We start from the raw sequence: 20,677 nt of genomic DNA, 5'->3' as shown, positions 1-20,677 counted from the left end.
AGGCCACCTGAATGAATGCAAAGACCCCTCTTTGGAAACCCCTCTTATAAAGTATTGTTTCTGATTTTATGCTATGGCTTGTGGTTTTTCATCTCTTGTAAATTAAGAGACCTGTTTGCAGTCAGCGACTAACAATTCATTATTAACAGTAATGATGATGGTGATGATATAATAATTGTTTATATAAGTTTATCGTCTTAACTCAGCAAGACAGAAAAGCTGCCTGCTTTGGAAAGTGTGACAGCCTTTGAGGTACTAGACACCCGGAAAAGAACGAAAACAAACTCAAATAAACTGTTTTTCCATCCTTCAATCGCTTCTCCGGGATCTCCTTTTTTCCGCTCGTGCGTAAATTCATTCCCCATAATTTGAGAATGGAACAGTCCACTGCTCCCGCTCCCTAGAACCCCCTTCTTTATCTGTCAATGGTACAATCCAGTTCCTTGCCAAATCCAGACAGTGATTAACGCCCGTCGCCGCCACCCGCTGGTGCCGGGAGCTGCGAAATTTGATTGGCTGGCAGATTGCTAACTGTACTCCCGTGCCATTGGTCGATGCCTCCTTCGACTCCTCCCCTGGTCTATCTGCTATTGGTCATCGGACCTCGGCAAGCGTTTCCTTTCTCCCACCCCTCCGAGGTCATTTAAGTTTATGAAATAAATAAATAAAGGGAGAAATAAAAATGCGTAGAAAAAGGGAGGGGTGTGTGTGGAGGCCTCGCAACCTAACCTGCTAGGCGGCGTGAAGAGGCTCATTTTCAGCCAATCATTGGCAGCGCTTGGTCACCCTGGCAGTCAGCCCGGACAAATAAAACACAAGTTATTAAGCAGGTCAGCCTTAACCGTACGTACATTCTCCAATGATAAGCATCGGTGGCGCTTGATCGACAGACGTCAAGACCAATACACCGGGGACAAAGCGGATTTGTTTTTCCTCAGGGCCGGAGCTCCTCCAATGGAGATAACAGCAAATTAAAGGCGGATGGAAAGAGGCGGACTGCATGGCTGTTTGTAGACGCGAGGCTCCTCTGGGAGTGGCACGGCTGTCAACTAATGGGAGATATGAGCGGGGATGGCGGGGCGGGACTAAGAGCCAATGAGAGACTCGCCTGAGGGGAGGGTGGTGGCCGTCCCTACATTAAAGTGTTGAATTGGCGTGGGAGGCTGACAGAAGATGAGAGAGGTACCCGCGCTTCCGGGGTCAGTGGGGGGTGAAGAGGAGTGGCTAGCTTCGGCTCCGCCCTCTCGAGGGGTTGCGAGAGGGGAGGTGTTGTTGGCGGGGGGGGAGTTTAAGTGGGGGGGGGCAGGAAAGGGAGGCAAAAGTTCTCGAGAAAAAATAGGGAGCGTGCCAAAAAAAAATTAAAATAAAAAATAAAAGTTTGGCGGCGCCCGAGGGACGGCGCAGCCATTTGACGGTCTACTCGGAAGTAAGCCCCACTGTGCTCAATGGGCTGACTCGCGGGTAAGAGTGCCTGCCGTACCTCCGAGTGCCCGGGGCTTGTAAACTCTCGAATAAAAGTGCCTGCGAGAAGCCACACTTAGGTGGGAAGCAAAGCCGGCGAAACCGAGGAGACGTCTCCCAGGATTGCGCCTTGAATGAAGGCTGCAACCCTGTGCGCACTTTCTTCTTCGGAGTAAAGTAAAGCTTTACTCCGACTTCCGAGTAAACCCACCCACCCACCCACCATCCAGTGAGATTGTACTGTGGCGTAAGCTTTCTTTCTGAGGCGCGAAGTATTATTTTCATTTGACATAAATAATAAGTCACGCTGAAAGACACATGGGCGGGTATAGAGAAAATTAAATTGTGAAATGCGGCTATAAAAGCGAGCTCAGACCCCAGCGAACTTTTGCCAGAATTCCCACCATATTATTATTATTATTATTAGTGTGTTGCTGTTACTCAATCTCCTCCGATCCAGCAGTTACTGCTGCCGAGTTTGTATTGAAGCAGATGCCCGAGGACTTCTAAGCTTTTTGTTTCTCCAAACCTCCCTGGTGTTTCTGAGGCGTGATTTTGGACGCTCAAATATTTTCAGAGAGAAAAGTGTTTAAGATTCGTCTCCTCTAAGCATATGGTCTGGTTAGAAGGTTAACAAACACCCACCCACCCCCAAAAAAAGAACTGCTAAATTGATTTCATAATTCACAACAACAACAACAACAATATAGTAATACCGGTAGGAGGGATTTAATTAAAGTTTAAAATGTGGAAAGGGCTCTCGTTTCCATTTGAATCAGGATTTTTTTGTATTCTAAACGATACCAAATTTTCAATTGAAGGCACGGTGCTTGGGGTAGGGAAATATGGGGTAAAAAGCAGGAGTCCCTATATTACTGTAGGTGTTAGTGGCAGGCACGGGAAGAGTTAAGGCTAGAGTGTGGTAATTCCACCTGTCACCTATTTAGCCACTCCAGGTCGAGCACCCCATTCTGCTGAGCTCCTATTGGTCACCTGAGCTTTCAATTTAGCTCTGGATACTATCCAGGAGCTGGAAATCTGCTTGCATTTGAAGGGCTGGGTTGGAGGCTATAGAGTGGGCAATGCCCGCTGTGGCTCTTTTCCTCTCTCCCTGGTTTTGTCTGTCTATAGGCTCAACCCTACTTTCTATTCCCCTAAACCAAGTCCTCCTCTTTCCCTCATTTCTAAGGTACCCACCCATGTTTACAGAATGAGAGAGTTATTTTCCCAAACTCAAAAAACTTCAATTCAGTGCTGAATTTGAGTGAGAAAGGAATGTAGAATGCAAGAAGAGTAAAGAGAGTGAGGAGTTACAGAGGAAGGGAAAATGCTGAGCTGAGCCACATGGGTGGTAGTGTTGCAGAACTTGTAAGGAGGGGTCAAAGCTGGGCAGCTTCACATTGTCTAAGGGTGCCTACTGAAAGAAAAAGAAAAAAGGACCAATATTTCCCATGTTGAGCCATGTTACCTACCCTGAATGGGCAGTAATCTGAACATAATTCTTGAGAAAGGGATTCAACCTGTGATTCTATGCACACTTGATTGGAAATTTCTGAGAGGTTGCTGCTAGGCTCTTACATGGGGGGAAAGTGCCACAAGACTCTCTTGACTGTTTAAGTTGAAAGTAAATGCCATTGAAGTCAGTGAGACTTGCTTCTGAGCAAACATGTATAGGATTGGGCTATAAATGGCCTTGCTGTGCAAACTGCAAAGTCACCTTAAGCTAAATTCGGAAACAGCAAGGAAACATATTTTTAGGACAATAATTAAAGTTGGAAAATTATCTACTGTTATCACCATCACAAATACAGATTAGAAATGATTTGCCCACAGGAAAAATCCTAGGTGCCTAGAAATTTGATATTCTGCTGGAGAAGAATTTGAAGTATTTTATGTAACACTGCTTTATAAACAAATAGGTACTTAATGCATATTGCAGCACAGTCCTAGCCATGTCTACTCAGAAATAAAGTCTATTTAATCCAATTGGTCTTACTGCTAGGCAAGTGGGGCTAGGATTGCAGCTGTCATCAACTTTTTTTCATAAAGAGTGAAACATGTTGGGTGTCTCCTCTTTTTTCTAAGAAAACTTATGAGATTATTCTCCCATTTTATTTCTAATGTGTCATTCTGGATTAATTCATTTTGAATTATTTTGTGATAACTGATTTGGATTCATGGCTTCAGTAAATGATCTTTAGAAAGGTAAAACAAGTCCTTCTTTTGTACCACTCCATCTGTCGCCCCATGACTGTGATTGCTACTGTCTCATTAATTTGTAATTAATACTGAAGCTTACCTTTCAGAAGTAAATCTTTTTCTGGCACAAAACTCATCTCTTTTTAAGAATTGGAACTTTTGACTTTGCTATATATTGCATTCTAAAAAATGTGGATGTGTGAAACAGCAAAATTTAGGAAGACTGATAGGTAAATCCATTGTAGCCTTTAATGAAGAATTAGTTGTCCTATAATTTGTGGTTTGGCTTGTTTATTTAGTCTGAAGCTGCCTACACATACAATTCATTTACCTTTGGTATCAGAGAGTGGGAGATGGGGATCCTATTAATTAAATTACAAAAAAATAAATACAACTCAATCTGGCCTTAGGAATGTGCTGACCCATCTCAAAGGCTAAAGAAATACATTTTGTATCTGTTATAAAACAATTATAAAACAGTGATTACTAGATCTTGTAATGAGTCCCTTGAATGTCAATAGTGGTATCATAAATATACACCTTGGTATCATAAATATGCACCTGCCTATTCCGACACCTGTTAATTCTTGGTAATTGTGACCTGTCCAAATGGTGAAAGAAATCCATGTTAGTGGCCTGTACAATGGCTTTAAGGACACCATAGAATCTTCCTTCGTGGCCACAGAAAGGACAGTCCCAATTTATCTCAATGGTCATTTATGCTTTAAATATCACAGTGTAAAACTTCACTATATGCACACATATGCCTATTCCTATAATTATTTTCTCCTTTGCCAGCTATGAAGTTTAAATTCTATATAAACAGACATCAATATTGCCTTCATGAAACATCTTTATTTAATTCCCATTGGAGGTCTCCTCGTCCAAGTGAATGCATTGAGTATACCCCCAAATGGTTAATGTACTTCAAAGTCACCCATATCAGATCTGAAATCTGGTCCAGTGACCTAAGATATGCCTGAAAATGGGCCATATTTTAAAGATGGAGCAAGGAGTGCCTCTTAAGAGAAGTTGGCATTCCAGCACAAAGCAAGCCAAACCACAAATGATATGGAAAATTGGGTGTGGGTGTTCTACTGCATTTTTTTCATACTTGAATCAGCCTTGGTAGAGATGGCACCTCTGGTAGGAGCCATGAACAATAATCTGTGCTGCAGAATGCAAACTTTAGTATAATATACAAGTAATGACTGATAGTTAATTATATTCTCTGAGAAGACCGAGAATTATGAAGTGATAATATGCTTGTACAATACTACAAGAAGCATGAAACACTAAAAATAGTAAAGTTTCCCCTTACAGACAAATTTTGTCTAAACCCAGTATCCCCATGAAGCTTCTCCAGTCTTTCCCTTTAGTCAAAAGTTGCCTCCCCAGCCCCCACCCCACCCTTGCAATCTTTGGAGGTAGGAAATGAACAATCAGAGCCTGACTAACCAAGTGAGTGTTGCCCTTGGCCTAAACAGTTGTATGTGTATACAATATTTTACTGGTTTGTTTGGAAAAACAAATTGACAGTGTTCTTAAACACAATTTCACTATGAATGTTTAGATAGCTTTGTGGGAAAACAGTATAAATGTACTTATATACAGTATACTTTGTAGAAATGCACTTCTAAAATCACAAATGTTTGCCTCACATGCATATATATATATATATATATATATATATATATATATATGAGAACTATTCATGTGGTGTACTAACATATTCACTGTTCTTCTTAAAACTTTAAACTCTGCCCAGAAATATTTTCTTCTGTTGCATTCTAAGTGTTCAGTTGTTCAACAAAAAGCAAGCAAGCAGTCTTTCAGAAGTAAATACATAGCTGCAGAAAATGTTTGTTGTCTCATAGCCATTTCCATTCCTGTGACTTTGCAAAAGGTGCTTGGAGGGATTGCAGTTTGTTTTCCCCAATATATACTAATGGTTACAATACTTTAGATTCTCCTGATGCTGTTGAACTACAGCTCTCACCACTGGCCATGCTGGCTGGGGCCGATGGGAGTTAGGGTCCAATTACATCTAGCTGCCCCCTAATTTAAGGTGCTGATACGTTGATTCTGCATCTAAGCAAGAGAGACCCAAAGCACACAAAAAACATCACCTTGCAAGTATTCATGCTGTACTACAGACAGAAACAATACCTCAAGGATCAAGCTAGGCCTTCCTCCTTGATATTCAGTAAAAATGTATCCATTTCACACATAACCAAGAATGAGACATAAATTGCTTTTGTCTATAGCTAGAAAAAGAGCACATGTTGACAGAAACAGATAAGAGATACAGTATGTGTTCCTGCAGTTTCCCATCAACATAAAGAATAGTGTGAGAAACTAGTTTGTTATGCCTTCATACAGAACATCTTCCTTTGTACAAAATATGCTATCTCATTCTTAGCACACATATGTATATTTATCCCTTTCTTGAAAGTAGTTCCATCATTCAGAATGTACAACTTGGGAGTGGTGCAACAGATTGTTGCAGTGTGTCCTCAACCCCCTAACAGAAGCGCACCTGTTCTGGCCATCTGCCAACAGGCTCAGGATAGGAGCTGGCTGCTAGTCCTAACCTAAACATTTCTTGCTATACAGTACAGCTTGGTGGGGAAAACGAGGGTGGGGCAAAGATAAAGAGTTCCTAAATCCTGTGGTGTGCATCCCCTAACCCTAATAATTGCCTCCAGGATACTCTCACTTGTTAAGCTCTTAAGCAGGCCAATTTATTCTCTTTCTCTCAGCTGACAAAGATCCCATGGCTCAACTGCCCTTTAGCATGAATTTCATTAATAGACTTACATAAGCCGTATTAAAATGTGTTAAATTGTATGTGATTCTTATATGCCACCCTTCCTTCCAAAAAGGGGGTCCCAGAGTGGCTACCAATATAAAAAGCACCAGAGCAGATTTGGGGGGCGTAGAGGAAGAGGAAGACCTGCTGCTTGTGCAGCACTGGGTTCAACAGCTAAACATACAAGATGCTTATTAGAGAATGTGCTAGTACTATCATTCTGGAGATCTCATAATGTTCTAAATGATAATGATATTGTGAATTGTTTAAATATTTTGTAGTTTGTTAATCATATACTCTTTAATCAATTAATCCATTATATTTAAATAAATTTACATTTCATGAAACAATGTAAAAAAATTCCTTCCAGTAGCACCTTAGAGACCAACTAAGTTTGTCATTGGTATGAACTTTCGTGTGCATGCACACTTCTTCAGATACCAATAAACCAATGAAACAATGAACATAGATGCATTTTTGATAACATATAATGTAATGTTTGTTTTAAGAAAAAGCTTATTCCTCATTTTTAGAAGACGTGTTTGTGAAGGGGACTGACTAGAATAAAACCATTCCTTAAAAAGCAGACAACTGTGTGCTTTAATTTTGCACCTCGCCAATGAAAACTTGTCCCTGCTTATTTTAAATGCCTGTTACAAAATTTTATAGATACTTATTTAAAAACAACCAACAGACAAATTTTATATATGTTTACTGAGAAGTAATTCTCATAGAGCTCAGTGGGGCTTACTCCTAGGAAAATGTGGTTTGGATTGCAGCCCAAACCCTGCACACTTTGGGCACAATCTATCAGAAAGCTGTACTGTGGCATCCTCTTTGATTTGAATGGGACCATGCAAGTGTACCCTGTTTCCCCTATTTTAAGATGTAGTCAAAAAATAAGGCATAGCAGGATTTTTAAGCATTCAAGGAATATAAGCCATACCCCGAAAATAAGACATAGTGATAGGTGCAGCAGCAATGCCAGCCACGGCAGGAGGAGGAGGAAAAAAAATTAAGACATCCCCTGAAAATAAGCCATAGTGTGTTTTTTTGAGGAAAAATAAATATAAGACGGTGTCTTATTTTCGGAGCAGTTGGCCTGGTCCTGGAACAACCCCTATTCAGATCACTGGGGTTGCAAAGGAGAAGTTTGTGCTCGATTGTGCAGTTAGTTACAGTCTCTTCTTCAGCTTGGAAGTATCCTTCATTTTATACACAAGGAAAATTTGGTACTTTTAATGAAATGTGTGTGTTTATTTAGAAATAAGTCCTATAAAGCTCAGTGGAGTTTACTCCTAGGAAATTGGATATGAGATTACAACATTAGTCTTTAAGTCTGCAACCCTATACCAAAGTTTCCTTGGACAAAGTCCCATTGACTACAATAGGACCTACATCTGAATAAACATATATAGGATTGTGCTGTAACTGATTTGTGATTTAAATCCAAAGCATGCTGACTTTCATGTTTATTTCATCTAAACATACAGAAGTGTTTGTGGTGGAGACAAATCCTGTAAAATTAAGCCATTCTCTTTTGTAATACTTTGAAACAATGTAATGTAAGCATTTTTAGGCATAATAGGAATTTTGAGAGCTGGTAAAATGGACCAGGTCTGAAAGATACACCAGAAGCTAAATTTCCAGATCAAAGGAACAGCTATGGGAAGAGGGGGGAAAACCTTTTATTTCAGAAATGTGATTATTTACAGTAGAATCTTCACATTTCAATAGTCTTTGAATTTCTGAAGTGTATTTTTATATACAAATCGTATCTTAAAATTAAGAGGATAAGGCTCTGCATTTCAGCAGCGATTTATGTCTCTGGGTCTCAATTGGCTTTGCAAACATTAATAAATTAAGGTGAAAAAGCTCATTGTGGTAGAAAATATCCTATCTTAATAGATGAGAAAACTTAAACATGAGAAGGTTAATGGCATTATTGTCTATGGATCTTCAATGCCTTTTGGAATTTAGGGATAGATTCTAAGGGGGGAAATGACATCAATTTACTGAAAGATGAATAGTAAAGTATTCTACAACTGAAGTTGGCAAGCATCTTTAAATGGGATATGGTGATATGAAATCTCTGAGAATTTTTAAGTGTGCTCCTCACAATACTTTGCAACTTAAAAAGCACAATTTGACTCATACTCACATTGAATTAAGTCATCTGGAATTTTATTGTAGGAAATTAAAAAGTTTTCAATATTCAATGAACAATAGCAACATTGGAAATTAAGCAAACTGGTATTGATACTGTTCCGGGCTTGGAAATAATCACTTGCCTGGTTTCCTATGGGAAGAAAGAGTTGCCTCCAGGCATTTAAAGCCAGTTGGGGCAAAACTGGGGGGGAAATTGGGGTGAGGATTGTATTGCTTCTTTTATGTCAAAATGAATGGCATATCCATGTGGAAGCAGGCAATGTATTAAATACTTTTGGGCCACCCACTTTGTGGTTCTAATTCCAAGGTTGTAATCTTCATATTGGCAAATATGTTGACATGTAGCTGAGATTCTGGTAATTATCAGTAGCAGGGGTGGTTCTGAATTCCTCACTGGTCCTGAATTTAACAGTTCTCATTTACCTTCTCCTGCTTGTAGATTAGCACCAACACACATACCCGCCTCTACCATTCTTGTAGGTTGGATTTTCAGAACCACTAAAATCCATTGTGCATGGATTGTTTGCTCTTGAAACACTTTCCATTTCTTCTGTTCACATATTTGTTTTTAATTTGGCTAAACCATGCTCCAAGCTTATGTAGGCAATAAAACACAATTGGACTAGCATTTCTGTTAGTTACTGTAAAGATATAACTTATTAGTTCACATGTTAATGCAGATCCTAGTGTGGTGCCTCCTTTTCAAGAAACACAGAATGTGGTCTTTACCTTTGGGGGCATGGTTCTCCTTTTAAAGTCTAACTGGGTTGCAACTGTTCTTCTGCCTTCCTGCTGAAGCCCTCTGTGACTCAGGGGTGGAGGAAAGGGGGCAATGGGGGTGGTCCTCCCTGGGTGACACCACTGAGGGTGGGTGACAAAATGCCGGGCGGCACTCACCGTGGGGCTTGCAACGCACCCAATTCACGCGTCTCTCCTGAGAGTGACGCAGTGGCTTGGGCGCCCGCAGGTTCCGTGCTGCCCCAAATGGTCCGCCCACTGCCTGCCCCTCAGCTGTAGGGTGGCTGAGTGGGAGGAGGCAGGCTGACTCCTCGGAGGCCCTACGGAGCATCCTGTCCCAGTTTGCCCCACCCCGCAGGCAGCTGGCACTGTCCCCTCAGGCGGCTGGCACTGCCCCTGGGCGCAGGGCACACGCACCGCCCCAGGCACCCGATTGGCTTGCTCCGGCGCTGCTGTGACTTGCTAGTATTCATCTACTATCCACCCTATTCATTGGAATTTGTTTTAGCTGATCATACTATTGTATTTTACAATTGTTGTAACCAGACCTTTGACTGTATGGTGAAGAGTGGGTAAGAAATCCAGTAAGAAGTAGAATAGTATAGGCTCTGGATTTCTTTATTTTTATGTACTCTGCTTGATGAACTCTAGGAAGCCAGAAAGGGCTTTATGCAGGTGATTAGATAACAAACACACCAAAAAAACCCAATATTAATGTGCAAGGTTATTTGTGTGCAAAAAAAAATCACATAAAAAGAATTGCAAGAAAGTGGAGTAAGAGTACATGGCCTATGTTCTGAAATGCCTTAATGAAATTGTACATGTGAAATCAGAAAACATAATGTGGTACAAAATATGGGACAGAAGGAACCCATGGAAGAATTACAAGTGGGGATGGGGAATCAGTTTGACTATTGCCTATAATGTGAAAATGTACAATAGTTAGGTTAAACTGTACAGCAGGCAAGTGAATCTAAAGCTCCAAGGTGTCATTCCTCTCTTGGGATCATTAAACACATTCACTCTTCTTGTTACAACAAAAAAAATCTTACAAAGGGTTGCTTAGGCATATTAGATGTCCTTAGACACTTTAATAAAGCCCCAAATATGTGGGATGCTATGATTATGACTTTTTATTAAAAAAGGAGGGGTGAGAATCGTGTTCTTTTCAATTTGAGGCTGATGGTGCTACAAAAAAATACGTTGCAATTATCATATATAGGTGACACTGACTATAGTGCGAGAAGGAGAGGCCTGCAAAAACGCTTTTGTTAAACCATTTTTCAGCACACAAAAGCACTTGATTGGCACTTCACTGATTTAATAGCCCATTTGTAATGCAGAAAGAACATCACTGAAGACTTTAGCATTATCCCAAATCTAATAATTGAATTTGTAGGTGCAAAAACCCAAGATTTCTAACACACAGGAAATCTTTTGGAGAGCATGAAACAGAGAAGTTGTGATTTTAATGTGTCGTATTTTATCCTTATGGTTCTTAATGTAACAGACTGGGGAATTAGGAAATTTTGGTTTTGTTACTGCGTGTTCTTCTGATGCCTGCAGCAAATTTGTGTTGCGACCCTGAATTCATTTACCAAGGAGTAAATTCCATTGAGCACACATTGGTTTGCATTAATTTAAAAAAAAAAAAAACCACACACACAAAAAACAGTGGGTCCAATAATAAGCTGAAAACTTCACTGTCAGTTTATGAAATTGTAATTGAAATGTGAAAATAAGTCCCTTTTATGCAAAATGGATCCCAAGCCAGTTTGTTTCAATGAAATTAAATGGAAATTACTATTTTTTTTTCTCTGTCAGATGTTCTTAGACCCACTGGTAATTTTGCATAGCATGATTGCCCCCTCTTTTAATATCGCAATAATCCTGTGAGGCAGGGAAGGGACCAAAAATACAACTACCAATAGCATAATATATTTATGCAAGCCTATGGTGCAGCCATATGGTGCATCAGTCTACATCCCAATTCCAAAGAAGGGCAGTGCCAAAGAATGCTCCAACTACCGCACAATTGCGCTCATTTCACACGCTAGCAAGGTTATGCTTAAAATTCTACAAGGCAGGCTTAGGCAGTATGTGGACCGAGAACTCCCAGAAGTGCAAGCTGGATTTCGAAAGGGCAGAGGAACCAGAGACCAAATAGCAAACATGCGCTGGATTATGGAGAAAGCTAGAGAGTTCCAGAAAAACGTCTACTTCTGCTTCATTGACTATGCAAAAGCCTTTGACTGTGTCGACCACAGCAAACTATGGCAAGTTCTTAAAGAAATGGGAGTGCCTGATCACCTCATCTGTCTCCTGAGAAATCTCTATGTGGGACAAGAAGCTACAGTTAGAACTGGATATGGAACAACTGATTGGTTCAAAATTGGGAAAGGAGTACGGCAAGGTTGTATATTGTCTCCCTGCTTATTTAACTTATATGCAGAATTCATCATGCGAAAGGCTGGACTAGATGAATCCCAAGCCGGAATTAAGATTGCCGGAAGAAATATCAACAACCTCAGATATGCAGATGACACAACCTTGATGGCAGAAAGCGAGGAGGAATTAAAGAACCTTTTAATGAGGGTGAAAGAGGAGAGCGCAAAATATGGTCTGAAGCTCAACATCAAAAAAACCAAGATCATGGCCACTGGTCCCATCACCTCCTGGCAAATAGAAGGGGAAGAAATGGAGGCAGTGAGAGATTTTACTTTCTTGGGCTCCTTGATCACTGCAGATGGTGACAGCAGTCACGAAATTAAAAGACGCCTGCTTCTTGGGAGAAAAGCAATGACAAACCTAGACAGCATCTTAAAAAGCAGAGACATCACTTTGCCGACAAAGGTCCGTATAGTTAAAGCTATGGTTTTCCCAGTAGTGATGTATGGAAGTGAGAGCTGGACCATAAAGAAGGCTGATCGCCGAAGAATTGATGCTTTTGAATTATGGTGCTGGAGGAGACTCTTGAGAGTCCCATGGACTGCAAGAAGATCAAACCTATCCATTCTTAAGGAAATCAGCCCTGAGTGCTCCCTGGAAGGACAGATCGTGAAGCTGAGGCTCCAATACTTTGGCCACCTCATGAGAAGAGAAGAATCCTTGGAAAAGACCCTGATGTTGGGAAAGATTGAGGGCACTAGGAGAAGGGGACGACAGAGGACAAGATGGTTGGACAGTGTTCTCGAAGCTACGAACATGAGTTTGACCAAACTGCGGGAGGCAGTGCAAGACAGGAGTGCCTGGCGTGCTATGGTCCATGGGGTCACGAAGAGTCGGACACGACTAAACGACTAAACAACAACAACATGGTGCAGCCATATTGTGTACAGTTTTGACTTGCGCAAGAGCATGGCACCAAAAGACCCGTTTCTTTTGCGAGCCCGCAGCACTACTGCAAGTGCAAGCGCTGGCTGCAAACACCAAGCTCAGCAGCGGAGGCGCTGGAGGGGGAAAACAGGACATCCTGGGATTCAATCAGAAGCTGGGATGGCTTCTGTAATTCTGGGATGTCCTGGGAAAATCAAGATGGTTGAGGGGTATGGGCAGTATGCCTCCGAGCAACAGAATGGACAGCTATTGCCCTCCTGACCTACCTTCGGACTTGTCAGAGACCGCTTTGGAAAACAGAATGCCAGACTAGCAAGACTGTTCTTAGTTGGTTAGATCAGTTGCATACTCAGTCTAATTTCTCATATTAAGTTTTGTGGCAGTCAGAATTTAAATCCTGGTCTCCTTGCTACAGACAAGCTCTAGAGACATTACATTATCAACTTCCCTGTGTGAGAGAAGGGAGGCTGCTTCCCCTTCTCCCTCTCTATACAGTACTTGCAAAAGCAAGCCATTATCTGTGTGGACCCTCAGAATAGGGCTTAATAGAAATAATAATAAAAATAGGCCTACTTATCATACATGCTGGAAGTGCAACAGAAGTGAGAAACTTCTGTCTCACACATGTACACTAGTTTGTTTTGGGGAAATTTTTCTTTAGAAGCACATCGCTTGTTGAGATATCAGGTTTTAATTGGACCACTAAAATAAGAATCGTGGTTGAGCAAGTGTTTCTTTAAGTACTAATAGTCTGTTGCCAGGGTACTCTATAAATATAGGTTTTACAAAGGCACATAGGTTATAATAGGTTGTAATGGTTTATGTGGTGCTAATTGTATCATTATCTATTAATAATATTAAACGTCAATATCTACGCTTAACAGGATCAGCTTAGTTTCTCAAAATGAAGCAGACTATTTTTCTTTTGGCTGCAATAATGTAGGTGTGTTATTTTAGATGGGCCGCAAATGAGATTTTTAAATGTTTAGTTATTTATTTTTGTGTTCTTGTATACCATTTTTCGTACAAAACAAATGAAAACAAAAAACAAGTGACCTCAGACTGGTTCACATAAAAGCAAATAAATAGGAATCACAAACACAGACACAAATAATACAATTAAAAACCAACAAAATCATGACGATCTATATAAAACGCAGAAGGACTAGAGGCTGGAAAGTAGGGGTTGGGGAAGAGTCAAATTAAACTGGGAAAGATTGGAAGCACAAAAAAGTTTTTGCCATGTGTTTGAAGCCCATCAGTGTCGTGAACATCCTCACCTCCACAGGAAGGAAGTTTCCCCAAGTTTTTAAATCAAAACCTATTCTTTTTGTGTTGTGTGATTCCTGAAGCACTCTATTCAGTCTTGATGCTGCTGATGTTAGTTTATACTTCTTTTTATAGTTTGTGTTTTTCATGTGCTTTTGATTTGGGTTCTCCCTCTCCCATTGCCTGCTCATTGGTGAATATGCAAGGTGTTGTTGTCATTTTTTAAACTCCCATAAGAACAAATACTGTATACTGTATACTGTAACTAACTCTAACTCTGTCTTCAAAGTGCACATATAACATTAACCCAAGCTATAAAAAACAACAACCCAGGAGCTTGCTAGCACTCAGTTTCTGGCTCCCTTTTAAACATTTAAAATATGTTTGATTTCTCTCTTGTAGCTCCTGCTACTTGTGCCCACCTCTTGTGACAGTATTTTAGACTGGCTTCCCACAAGAGCTTACAAATCAAGCAGGTTAATGTCTTCATTAAAACTGAATTGCAGTTTACTTTGGGAAAAAACATATTTAATATTTCAAGATATTGAACACTAAACTACTATTAAGCTTTAACTAATGCATTTACTTTGCTGACACTTACTCTCCGATGGGACATGTAGCTCAAGTTAATGTCACTAGAAGTGATGTTTAGGGCTTCGGGAGACTGTTTCAAACCCACTCTTAGATTATTTTACTTTCAAACCCACTCTCTGCACTTGAGAAAAAGTTTTAAATAAGTGATCCCACTTCTCCACCAGCCCTATTTTAGAAACACAGTCAGTGCTGTCCCTTATATTGCCTACACATAATGGTTCAAGAAGTACTGTATAGGGGGCATATAAAACAATATGGGGAGGGAGGTTAGCTAGCTTTTGGATTTTGAGGAAATAATTTGTGGTAATTGACAGGGTAAAAAAAAAGGATGTTGCATTGCACCAAGGATAATTAAATGTGTATGTTTGCAAGATTGACACTTATCCTAGTCAGGAAGCTTGAACGGCATTCTGTGGGAAAAGCATTCTCCCCATTACCCTGCCCAAGTTCCATGCAAGTTTTCTGGGGTGTAGGGATGCGTGTTTTAAGTACATTGCTGTAATGTTTTTAATATTCGGTTGGAAGCCGCCCAGAGTGGCTGGGGAAACCCAGCCAGATGGGTGGGGTATAAATAAATTATTATTATTATTATTATTATTATTATTATTATTATTATCATCATCATCATCATTACATTGGTACCTTGGTTTCCACAGAGTGGCTGGGGAAAATCAGCAAGATGGGTGGGGTATAAATAATAAATTATTATTATTATCAGTACTTATTATTACAACCATAATCCGTTCCGGAGGTCCGTTTGTAAACCAAAACAGGTTGAAACCCAAGGCGTGCTTTCGCCAATGGGGCCTCCAAAAAATTTGTTCGTAATCCCCCCCCCCACCAAAAAAGAGTTGTAATCCAAAAAAAAGGTTGCAAACCGGGACACGCACTTGTCGGTTTGACGTGTTTGTAATCCAAAATGTATGCAAACCAAACCAAGGTAACACTGTATCTTCTGTTTCAACAGATAGATTTCAAAGGAATTTCAGGGTTGCACTTTTTCCTTTATTTCTTCAGATGTTGTCAGGCTTGGCTCAAAGCAAGAAGATAGATGCAAGCTCTGCTAGGAAGGCAAGTGAGACCTTGTACAGTGCCCACTAGCGGAGGAACGGGAGTGTGGAGGGAGCAAACGACCTCTGGCACCACTATTCTGGTAGGGTGCCATGCCCCCAAAACATGTGCCACACACCCCAGGGCGGTGCACCACGCCCCCGGGATGTGCACCACGGCACCACCTGCTCTCTGCCCCTGGTAGTGGAGCATGCAGCTTTGCCACTGACAGTGCCTAGAGGCAGAGGGACATTGCCTTCCCTGGCCTGCATAAAATAATAATAATAATAATAATAATAATAATAATAATAATAATAATAATAATAATTTATACCCCGCCCATCTGGCTGGGTTTCCCCAGCCACTCTGGGCGGCTTCCAACAGAAAAATAAAATAATCGATTAAACATTAAAAGCCTCCCTAAACATTGCACAGTAGTACCTTCAGGTCATGTGGGTTTCCCTTGCTGATTCCAGTATCCATCCAGTCAAGACCAGACCCGGAGGCAGGGATAGTCCTCAGACAACGACTAGGCCTGCCTCCTCGGTAATGACATGGCCTGGTCTTAGCGTAACTCCTCCTCCTACCCGTGATCACTGAGATCGGTTGTCCCAGTGCCACCCCCCCCTGTGGAACCTGCCCCAGCCCTGACCCTGACCCCTAAGAACAAATTAAAATCTATATAAAACACACATAAAACCCAATAGTAAAATACAAACCAAAAAATAAAAATTACAAAAGTAGCAAAATTAAACAAATTCCCAAACCCAACTAAACATCCAATCCACCCCCCACACCACAACGTATTTGAAATGGTAAAAAAGAAAATTTTAAAACATTTAAAAAATAACTCTGTGCAGTTCAGAGTCCTGCTGGACAGCAACAGCGTTGGGGACAACAGTCCCCAGGCGGCTCGCCAGGCCCCACCCTGGGCACTCATGACTGGGGTGTCCTCCTGGGCAGCAGTAGTTTATTTTAGTTATTCCAGATTGGACCCCAGTTAAGGAGAATTAGGGTATGCTGGCTTTTACTGAATACTAGTAGCCAGCCTGGGTATCCTTCAATGAGCTTCTCTTTAATGATGTGCAGTATATCTGAGCATTATTTTATCCAAACACCTGGATTTTCATAAGTTTTCCTGCTTTGCTTGAGGAATCATGTCCGCTTTATAGTATTCTGTGGGGAGGTTTTTATATATCAGGGATGGGGAGCCTGTGCTTAGTCCAAAACCCAACACAGTGCTAAGTCGGGGTCAGCCCAAGCATTACCGGTAGTGCAGCGGGACCACCCCCCCCCCGCCCCACTGCACTTCCTAAATCTATTCTAGGAGTTTCCCCAACCATCTGAAGCAAATTCGGAAAGGATGCATGGCATATGTGGGGAGAGGAGGGGAAGAGTCTCATTGCGTTAGCAATAATCCTTAAATTGATGGGACGAGTTATAATAAATAAATAAATAAATTTTTACTTATACCCCGCCCTCCCCAGTCAAAATCGGGCTCCGGGCGGCTAACACCAATAAAATTACAATAAAACGTAAAAGAAAGAAAAACAATTAATTAAAATGCAGGTTAAAATACAATTTAAATTTAAAATTTTAAAGTGCAGCCTCATTTTAAATGGCCCAAACCAAAACCATAAGGGAGGAGAACATAGGGGTCAGACTGGATCCAGGCCAAAGGCCAGGCGGAATAGCTCTGTTTTGCAGGCCCTGCGGAAAGATGTCAAATCCATAGCTGCCAAGTTTTCCCATTTCTCGCAAGGAAGCCTATTCAGCATAAGGGAATTTCCCTTAAAAAAAGGGATAACTTGGCAGCTATGGTCAAATCCCGCAGGGCCCTGGTCTCCTGTGAGAGTGCATTCCACCAAGTCGGTGCCAGTACTGAAAAGGCCCTGGCCCTAGCTGAGGCCAATCTAACCACCTTATGGCTCGGGATCTCCAAAATGTTGTTATTTGTGGACCTTAAGGTCCTCCGCGGGACATACCAGGAGAGGCGGTCCTGTAGGTATGAGGGTCCCGTAGGTACGAATACCACCCAATGTAACATTATTTGTTTTATAAGTAAGCATTTATCTTAGATCTTGAAAACAGAAATAAAAAAACCTGTCTTACTTTTTAAAAACCTTGTTATCAGCTTTAAAGTTAGATGAAACTAATGCCATTCCGCCTTTTAAAGTGCAATGATTTCTCTGCTTTATTTTTAACCATGTTGTGTTGGTTTCCGGGAGGCAAACAGAAATTAAGGCCAGCCTGAAATTCCTAGCTGTAAGTCTCCAAACAGTACAGCTAGCTTGTATTTTTCTTCTTTGAAGAGTCATGCAGACATAAACTACTAGCCAAATCTTCTGAGACTCCTTTTTTTTTTAGTCCGAGAAACTGATGCTCAAACAAGTTTATCCAAGGGCACTTGCTTCATAAGAACTAGAATTGGATTTCAGGGACCCATCCTAAAAGTTGCTCCAACACCTCCTTTTAAAATATTTTACAAGCATCTGTGTATATGTCATGTTCAGAACTATGCAAGTAAACTGTAATATAGCTGCACGGGTCAAGCAAATTGCCTTCCATTTGCACTTAGTAAGCCTTTTCTTGCTTAAAAATTATTTCTCACTTTAAAACAATGTGTGTATTCATGGATCGGGATAATTGTTGCCAACAAGCACAGTTGTCAGCAACAGAAATGGATGCTTGCAGAACAGCAATTTGCTCATATTGGTCTCTTCAAGCATTTAAATAGAGTCATCAGTAAGAGAGCCCTACAAATGTAGGAAGCCATGATAAATGATGAAGACTCTAGGTTGCTAGCATCCAACCTTGAGTTGGACTCCAACTCAAGGTTCTTTCAATTTTTCTTTTGACTGATCTCTCACTCTGGAGATAACATGTAAAACACACGCTACTAAAGCATGAAGAAGTTGACTTTTGGGGGTCTAACCCATTTTGCTTATCATTTACCACAACCCATTGTTGGTTTGCTGGATATTGGCAGTTCTTGTTAAAGTGGGGAAATATGTGAACACCAGGACTAATGACAGTTACAAGTTGTGATGCTTTCTGAGAATGCAGTTGTTTAATTGGAGCACAACATGGGGCTTCTTTGTCTATACCAAACTTTTCTTACGAAATGCAGATTATATTTGTGTAAGATCCTTCAAGGAGCTTTTCCGATAAGAGGGGCATACATCTCAAAAACTACAAAAGCACGAGGAATGTTTTCAAGATGTTGTGAATTGTTCAGAATCAAGAATACTGCCTTAAAGGGGGAGAGATGCAGCAAGTCCAAAATGCCTGGACTTCTGCTACAAGTTCCTCCCATAAGAAAACTTGAGCAGGAATATTACCTTGCCTAAGTAAGAATTAAATTAGATTTACAAAATGGAAAATACATTGATGTTGTTATTAATAACAGTGTTAATAAACGTTATTACTTGTGCTGACTAATGGGGCTTATTCCAACAATACAGAACTAAGTAGTCCTGGGACAAAGCATTCTGAATGCCTTCGTTCGTTATAATCGTGGATTAAGTACTGTTGAGGTTCCTGTCAGTTTGTTTTATTAGAAAATGCTGCTTATTTTACTGAGGCATGCTGCCTAAACCTGAGGGTGTTGGTTTTTAAAAAATCCATAAACAATGCTGAGCTCTTGTCAGAAAAAAGCCACATTGAAAAGATCTGAGTCTAAAACTAATTCAGTTATATACAGCACTACATTAATCAATTCCTTGAAGTATTACATAATTTTTTTTTTTAAAGACCCCCAATCTCATCTTGGGATAGCATATTGAAATGCTTCCTTTCTGGGAATGAGGGAGGTTGTTATTTTGGACAGAGTTATGGAACTTCTGAGATATTATGTAGGCAATGCTCAGATAATATTAAAGTTTATTTCAGGCTCAGCATATTTGACCTCAAGCATCCTAAGAGTCATGTAGACCTGGCCAAAGCTATTACATTCCTCCAGTGATCCCCATAATAATGATTAATTTCTTTCATAACTCTCTTCATAATTAATACAGGTTTCATTGTGGCCACTACTATTCTCTTATTGATCATCTCAGCCATTTAAATTGGGACTGGTAAAGCTGTCTGTTTACTCTGCTGAGCAGACATTTATTTTATTTGGATAGCTCTCATCATTTGTAAATTATGTTGGGGATATTGACTGTCATGGAAACTACAGGTATTTCAGTGCTCTTGTCATGCAAGAGCTGAAGCCTTTTTAGCATTTGAGGTTAATGTTCTTCTCTGGTGCTTTTAGCATGAAGATACGTAAGTGCTCTATGAACACTAATTAGTCAAGCTTTACAGAGAAGCATTAGCTGTCCTCTTTTTACTCATAGATAAGACTATATTTCCCCTCCCCATCACCACAGATGTCTCTGAAATATGCTGAATGCTGCAGGAGTTGGGGTTGTACATTTACAGGCACATGTTAATTGCATTAATTGTATACTGTAATATATGTACACTAACTATATGGCTTAATCGTTTACTTTATGTAAACTTCCCAAATTCAGACTTTTTTTACTCTGGACTGAAACAGCTGAACTTCATATTAATCCAACTATTAATGTTCGTGAATATTGCAGTTGGGGAGCTTTTTTTTCAATTTTGTTTTTCTGAATGACAAGTTTTTCCTACCGTAGACATTTCATGAAGATTTTAAACAAATGATTTATTTATTTTTTACATCTTGTCAGTAACAGTGCAGAATCCATAAGAAGGAAAGACTAAATGACATTTATGGCCAGTATCAAGTCCGTTTTCACTTCTATCTGGTCATGTTACAGTAATCCTCAAAACTGGAATATTAAATTATTTTATCTCTCCCTGCTCCCCCCCTTTTCTTTTGCTTACTGTGTTTTGTGTAGAGCCGCAAAACAAGGTATGTATAAAGAAAGCACATCCATAATTTATTTAAATTGCTGCTTTTGTCTTACAATGAAGTTGATGATGTTCATGACAATAAATACATTACAACCTTCTTTTGTCTTATCAAGTTGTATATGTTGCAGTTTAATCTTTTGGGTTCAAAAGCAAAAACAACTA

At 40.3% G+C, this 20,677-nt stretch overlaps 1 protein-coding gene across 5 annotated transcripts in view; it reads left to right on the top strand.

The window, feature by feature from the left end:
* The first annotated feature begins 1,103 nt into the window (after positions 1-1,103).
* The window catches only part of ZBTB20 (zinc finger and BTB domain containing 20), a 496,349-nt gene continuing 476,775 nt past the window's right edge, over positions 1,104-20,677 (top strand). For 2 of the 5 annotated variants that reach the window (XM_035115418.2, XM_035115408.2), the window contains exon 1: positions 1,104-1,182. The gene's annotated coding sequence lies outside the window, so the exon portion shown is untranslated. Of the gene's footprint in view, positions 1,200-20,677 lie in introns of all 5 variants that reach the window. The other 3 variants (XM_035115410.2, XM_060273751.1, XM_060273753.1) reach the window with 3 other exon arrangements.

Source organism: Zootoca vivipara, chromosome 4 (genome assembly GCF_963506605.1).
Source record: "Zootoca vivipara chromosome 4, rZooViv1.1, whole genome shotgun sequence".
Classification (NCBI taxonomy): domain Eukaryota; kingdom Metazoa; phylum Chordata; class Lepidosauria; order Squamata; family Lacertidae; genus Zootoca; species Zootoca vivipara.
The sequence above is the reverse complement of the archived record's forward strand: the minus strand, read 5'-3'. Positions and strand labels throughout refer to the sequence as shown.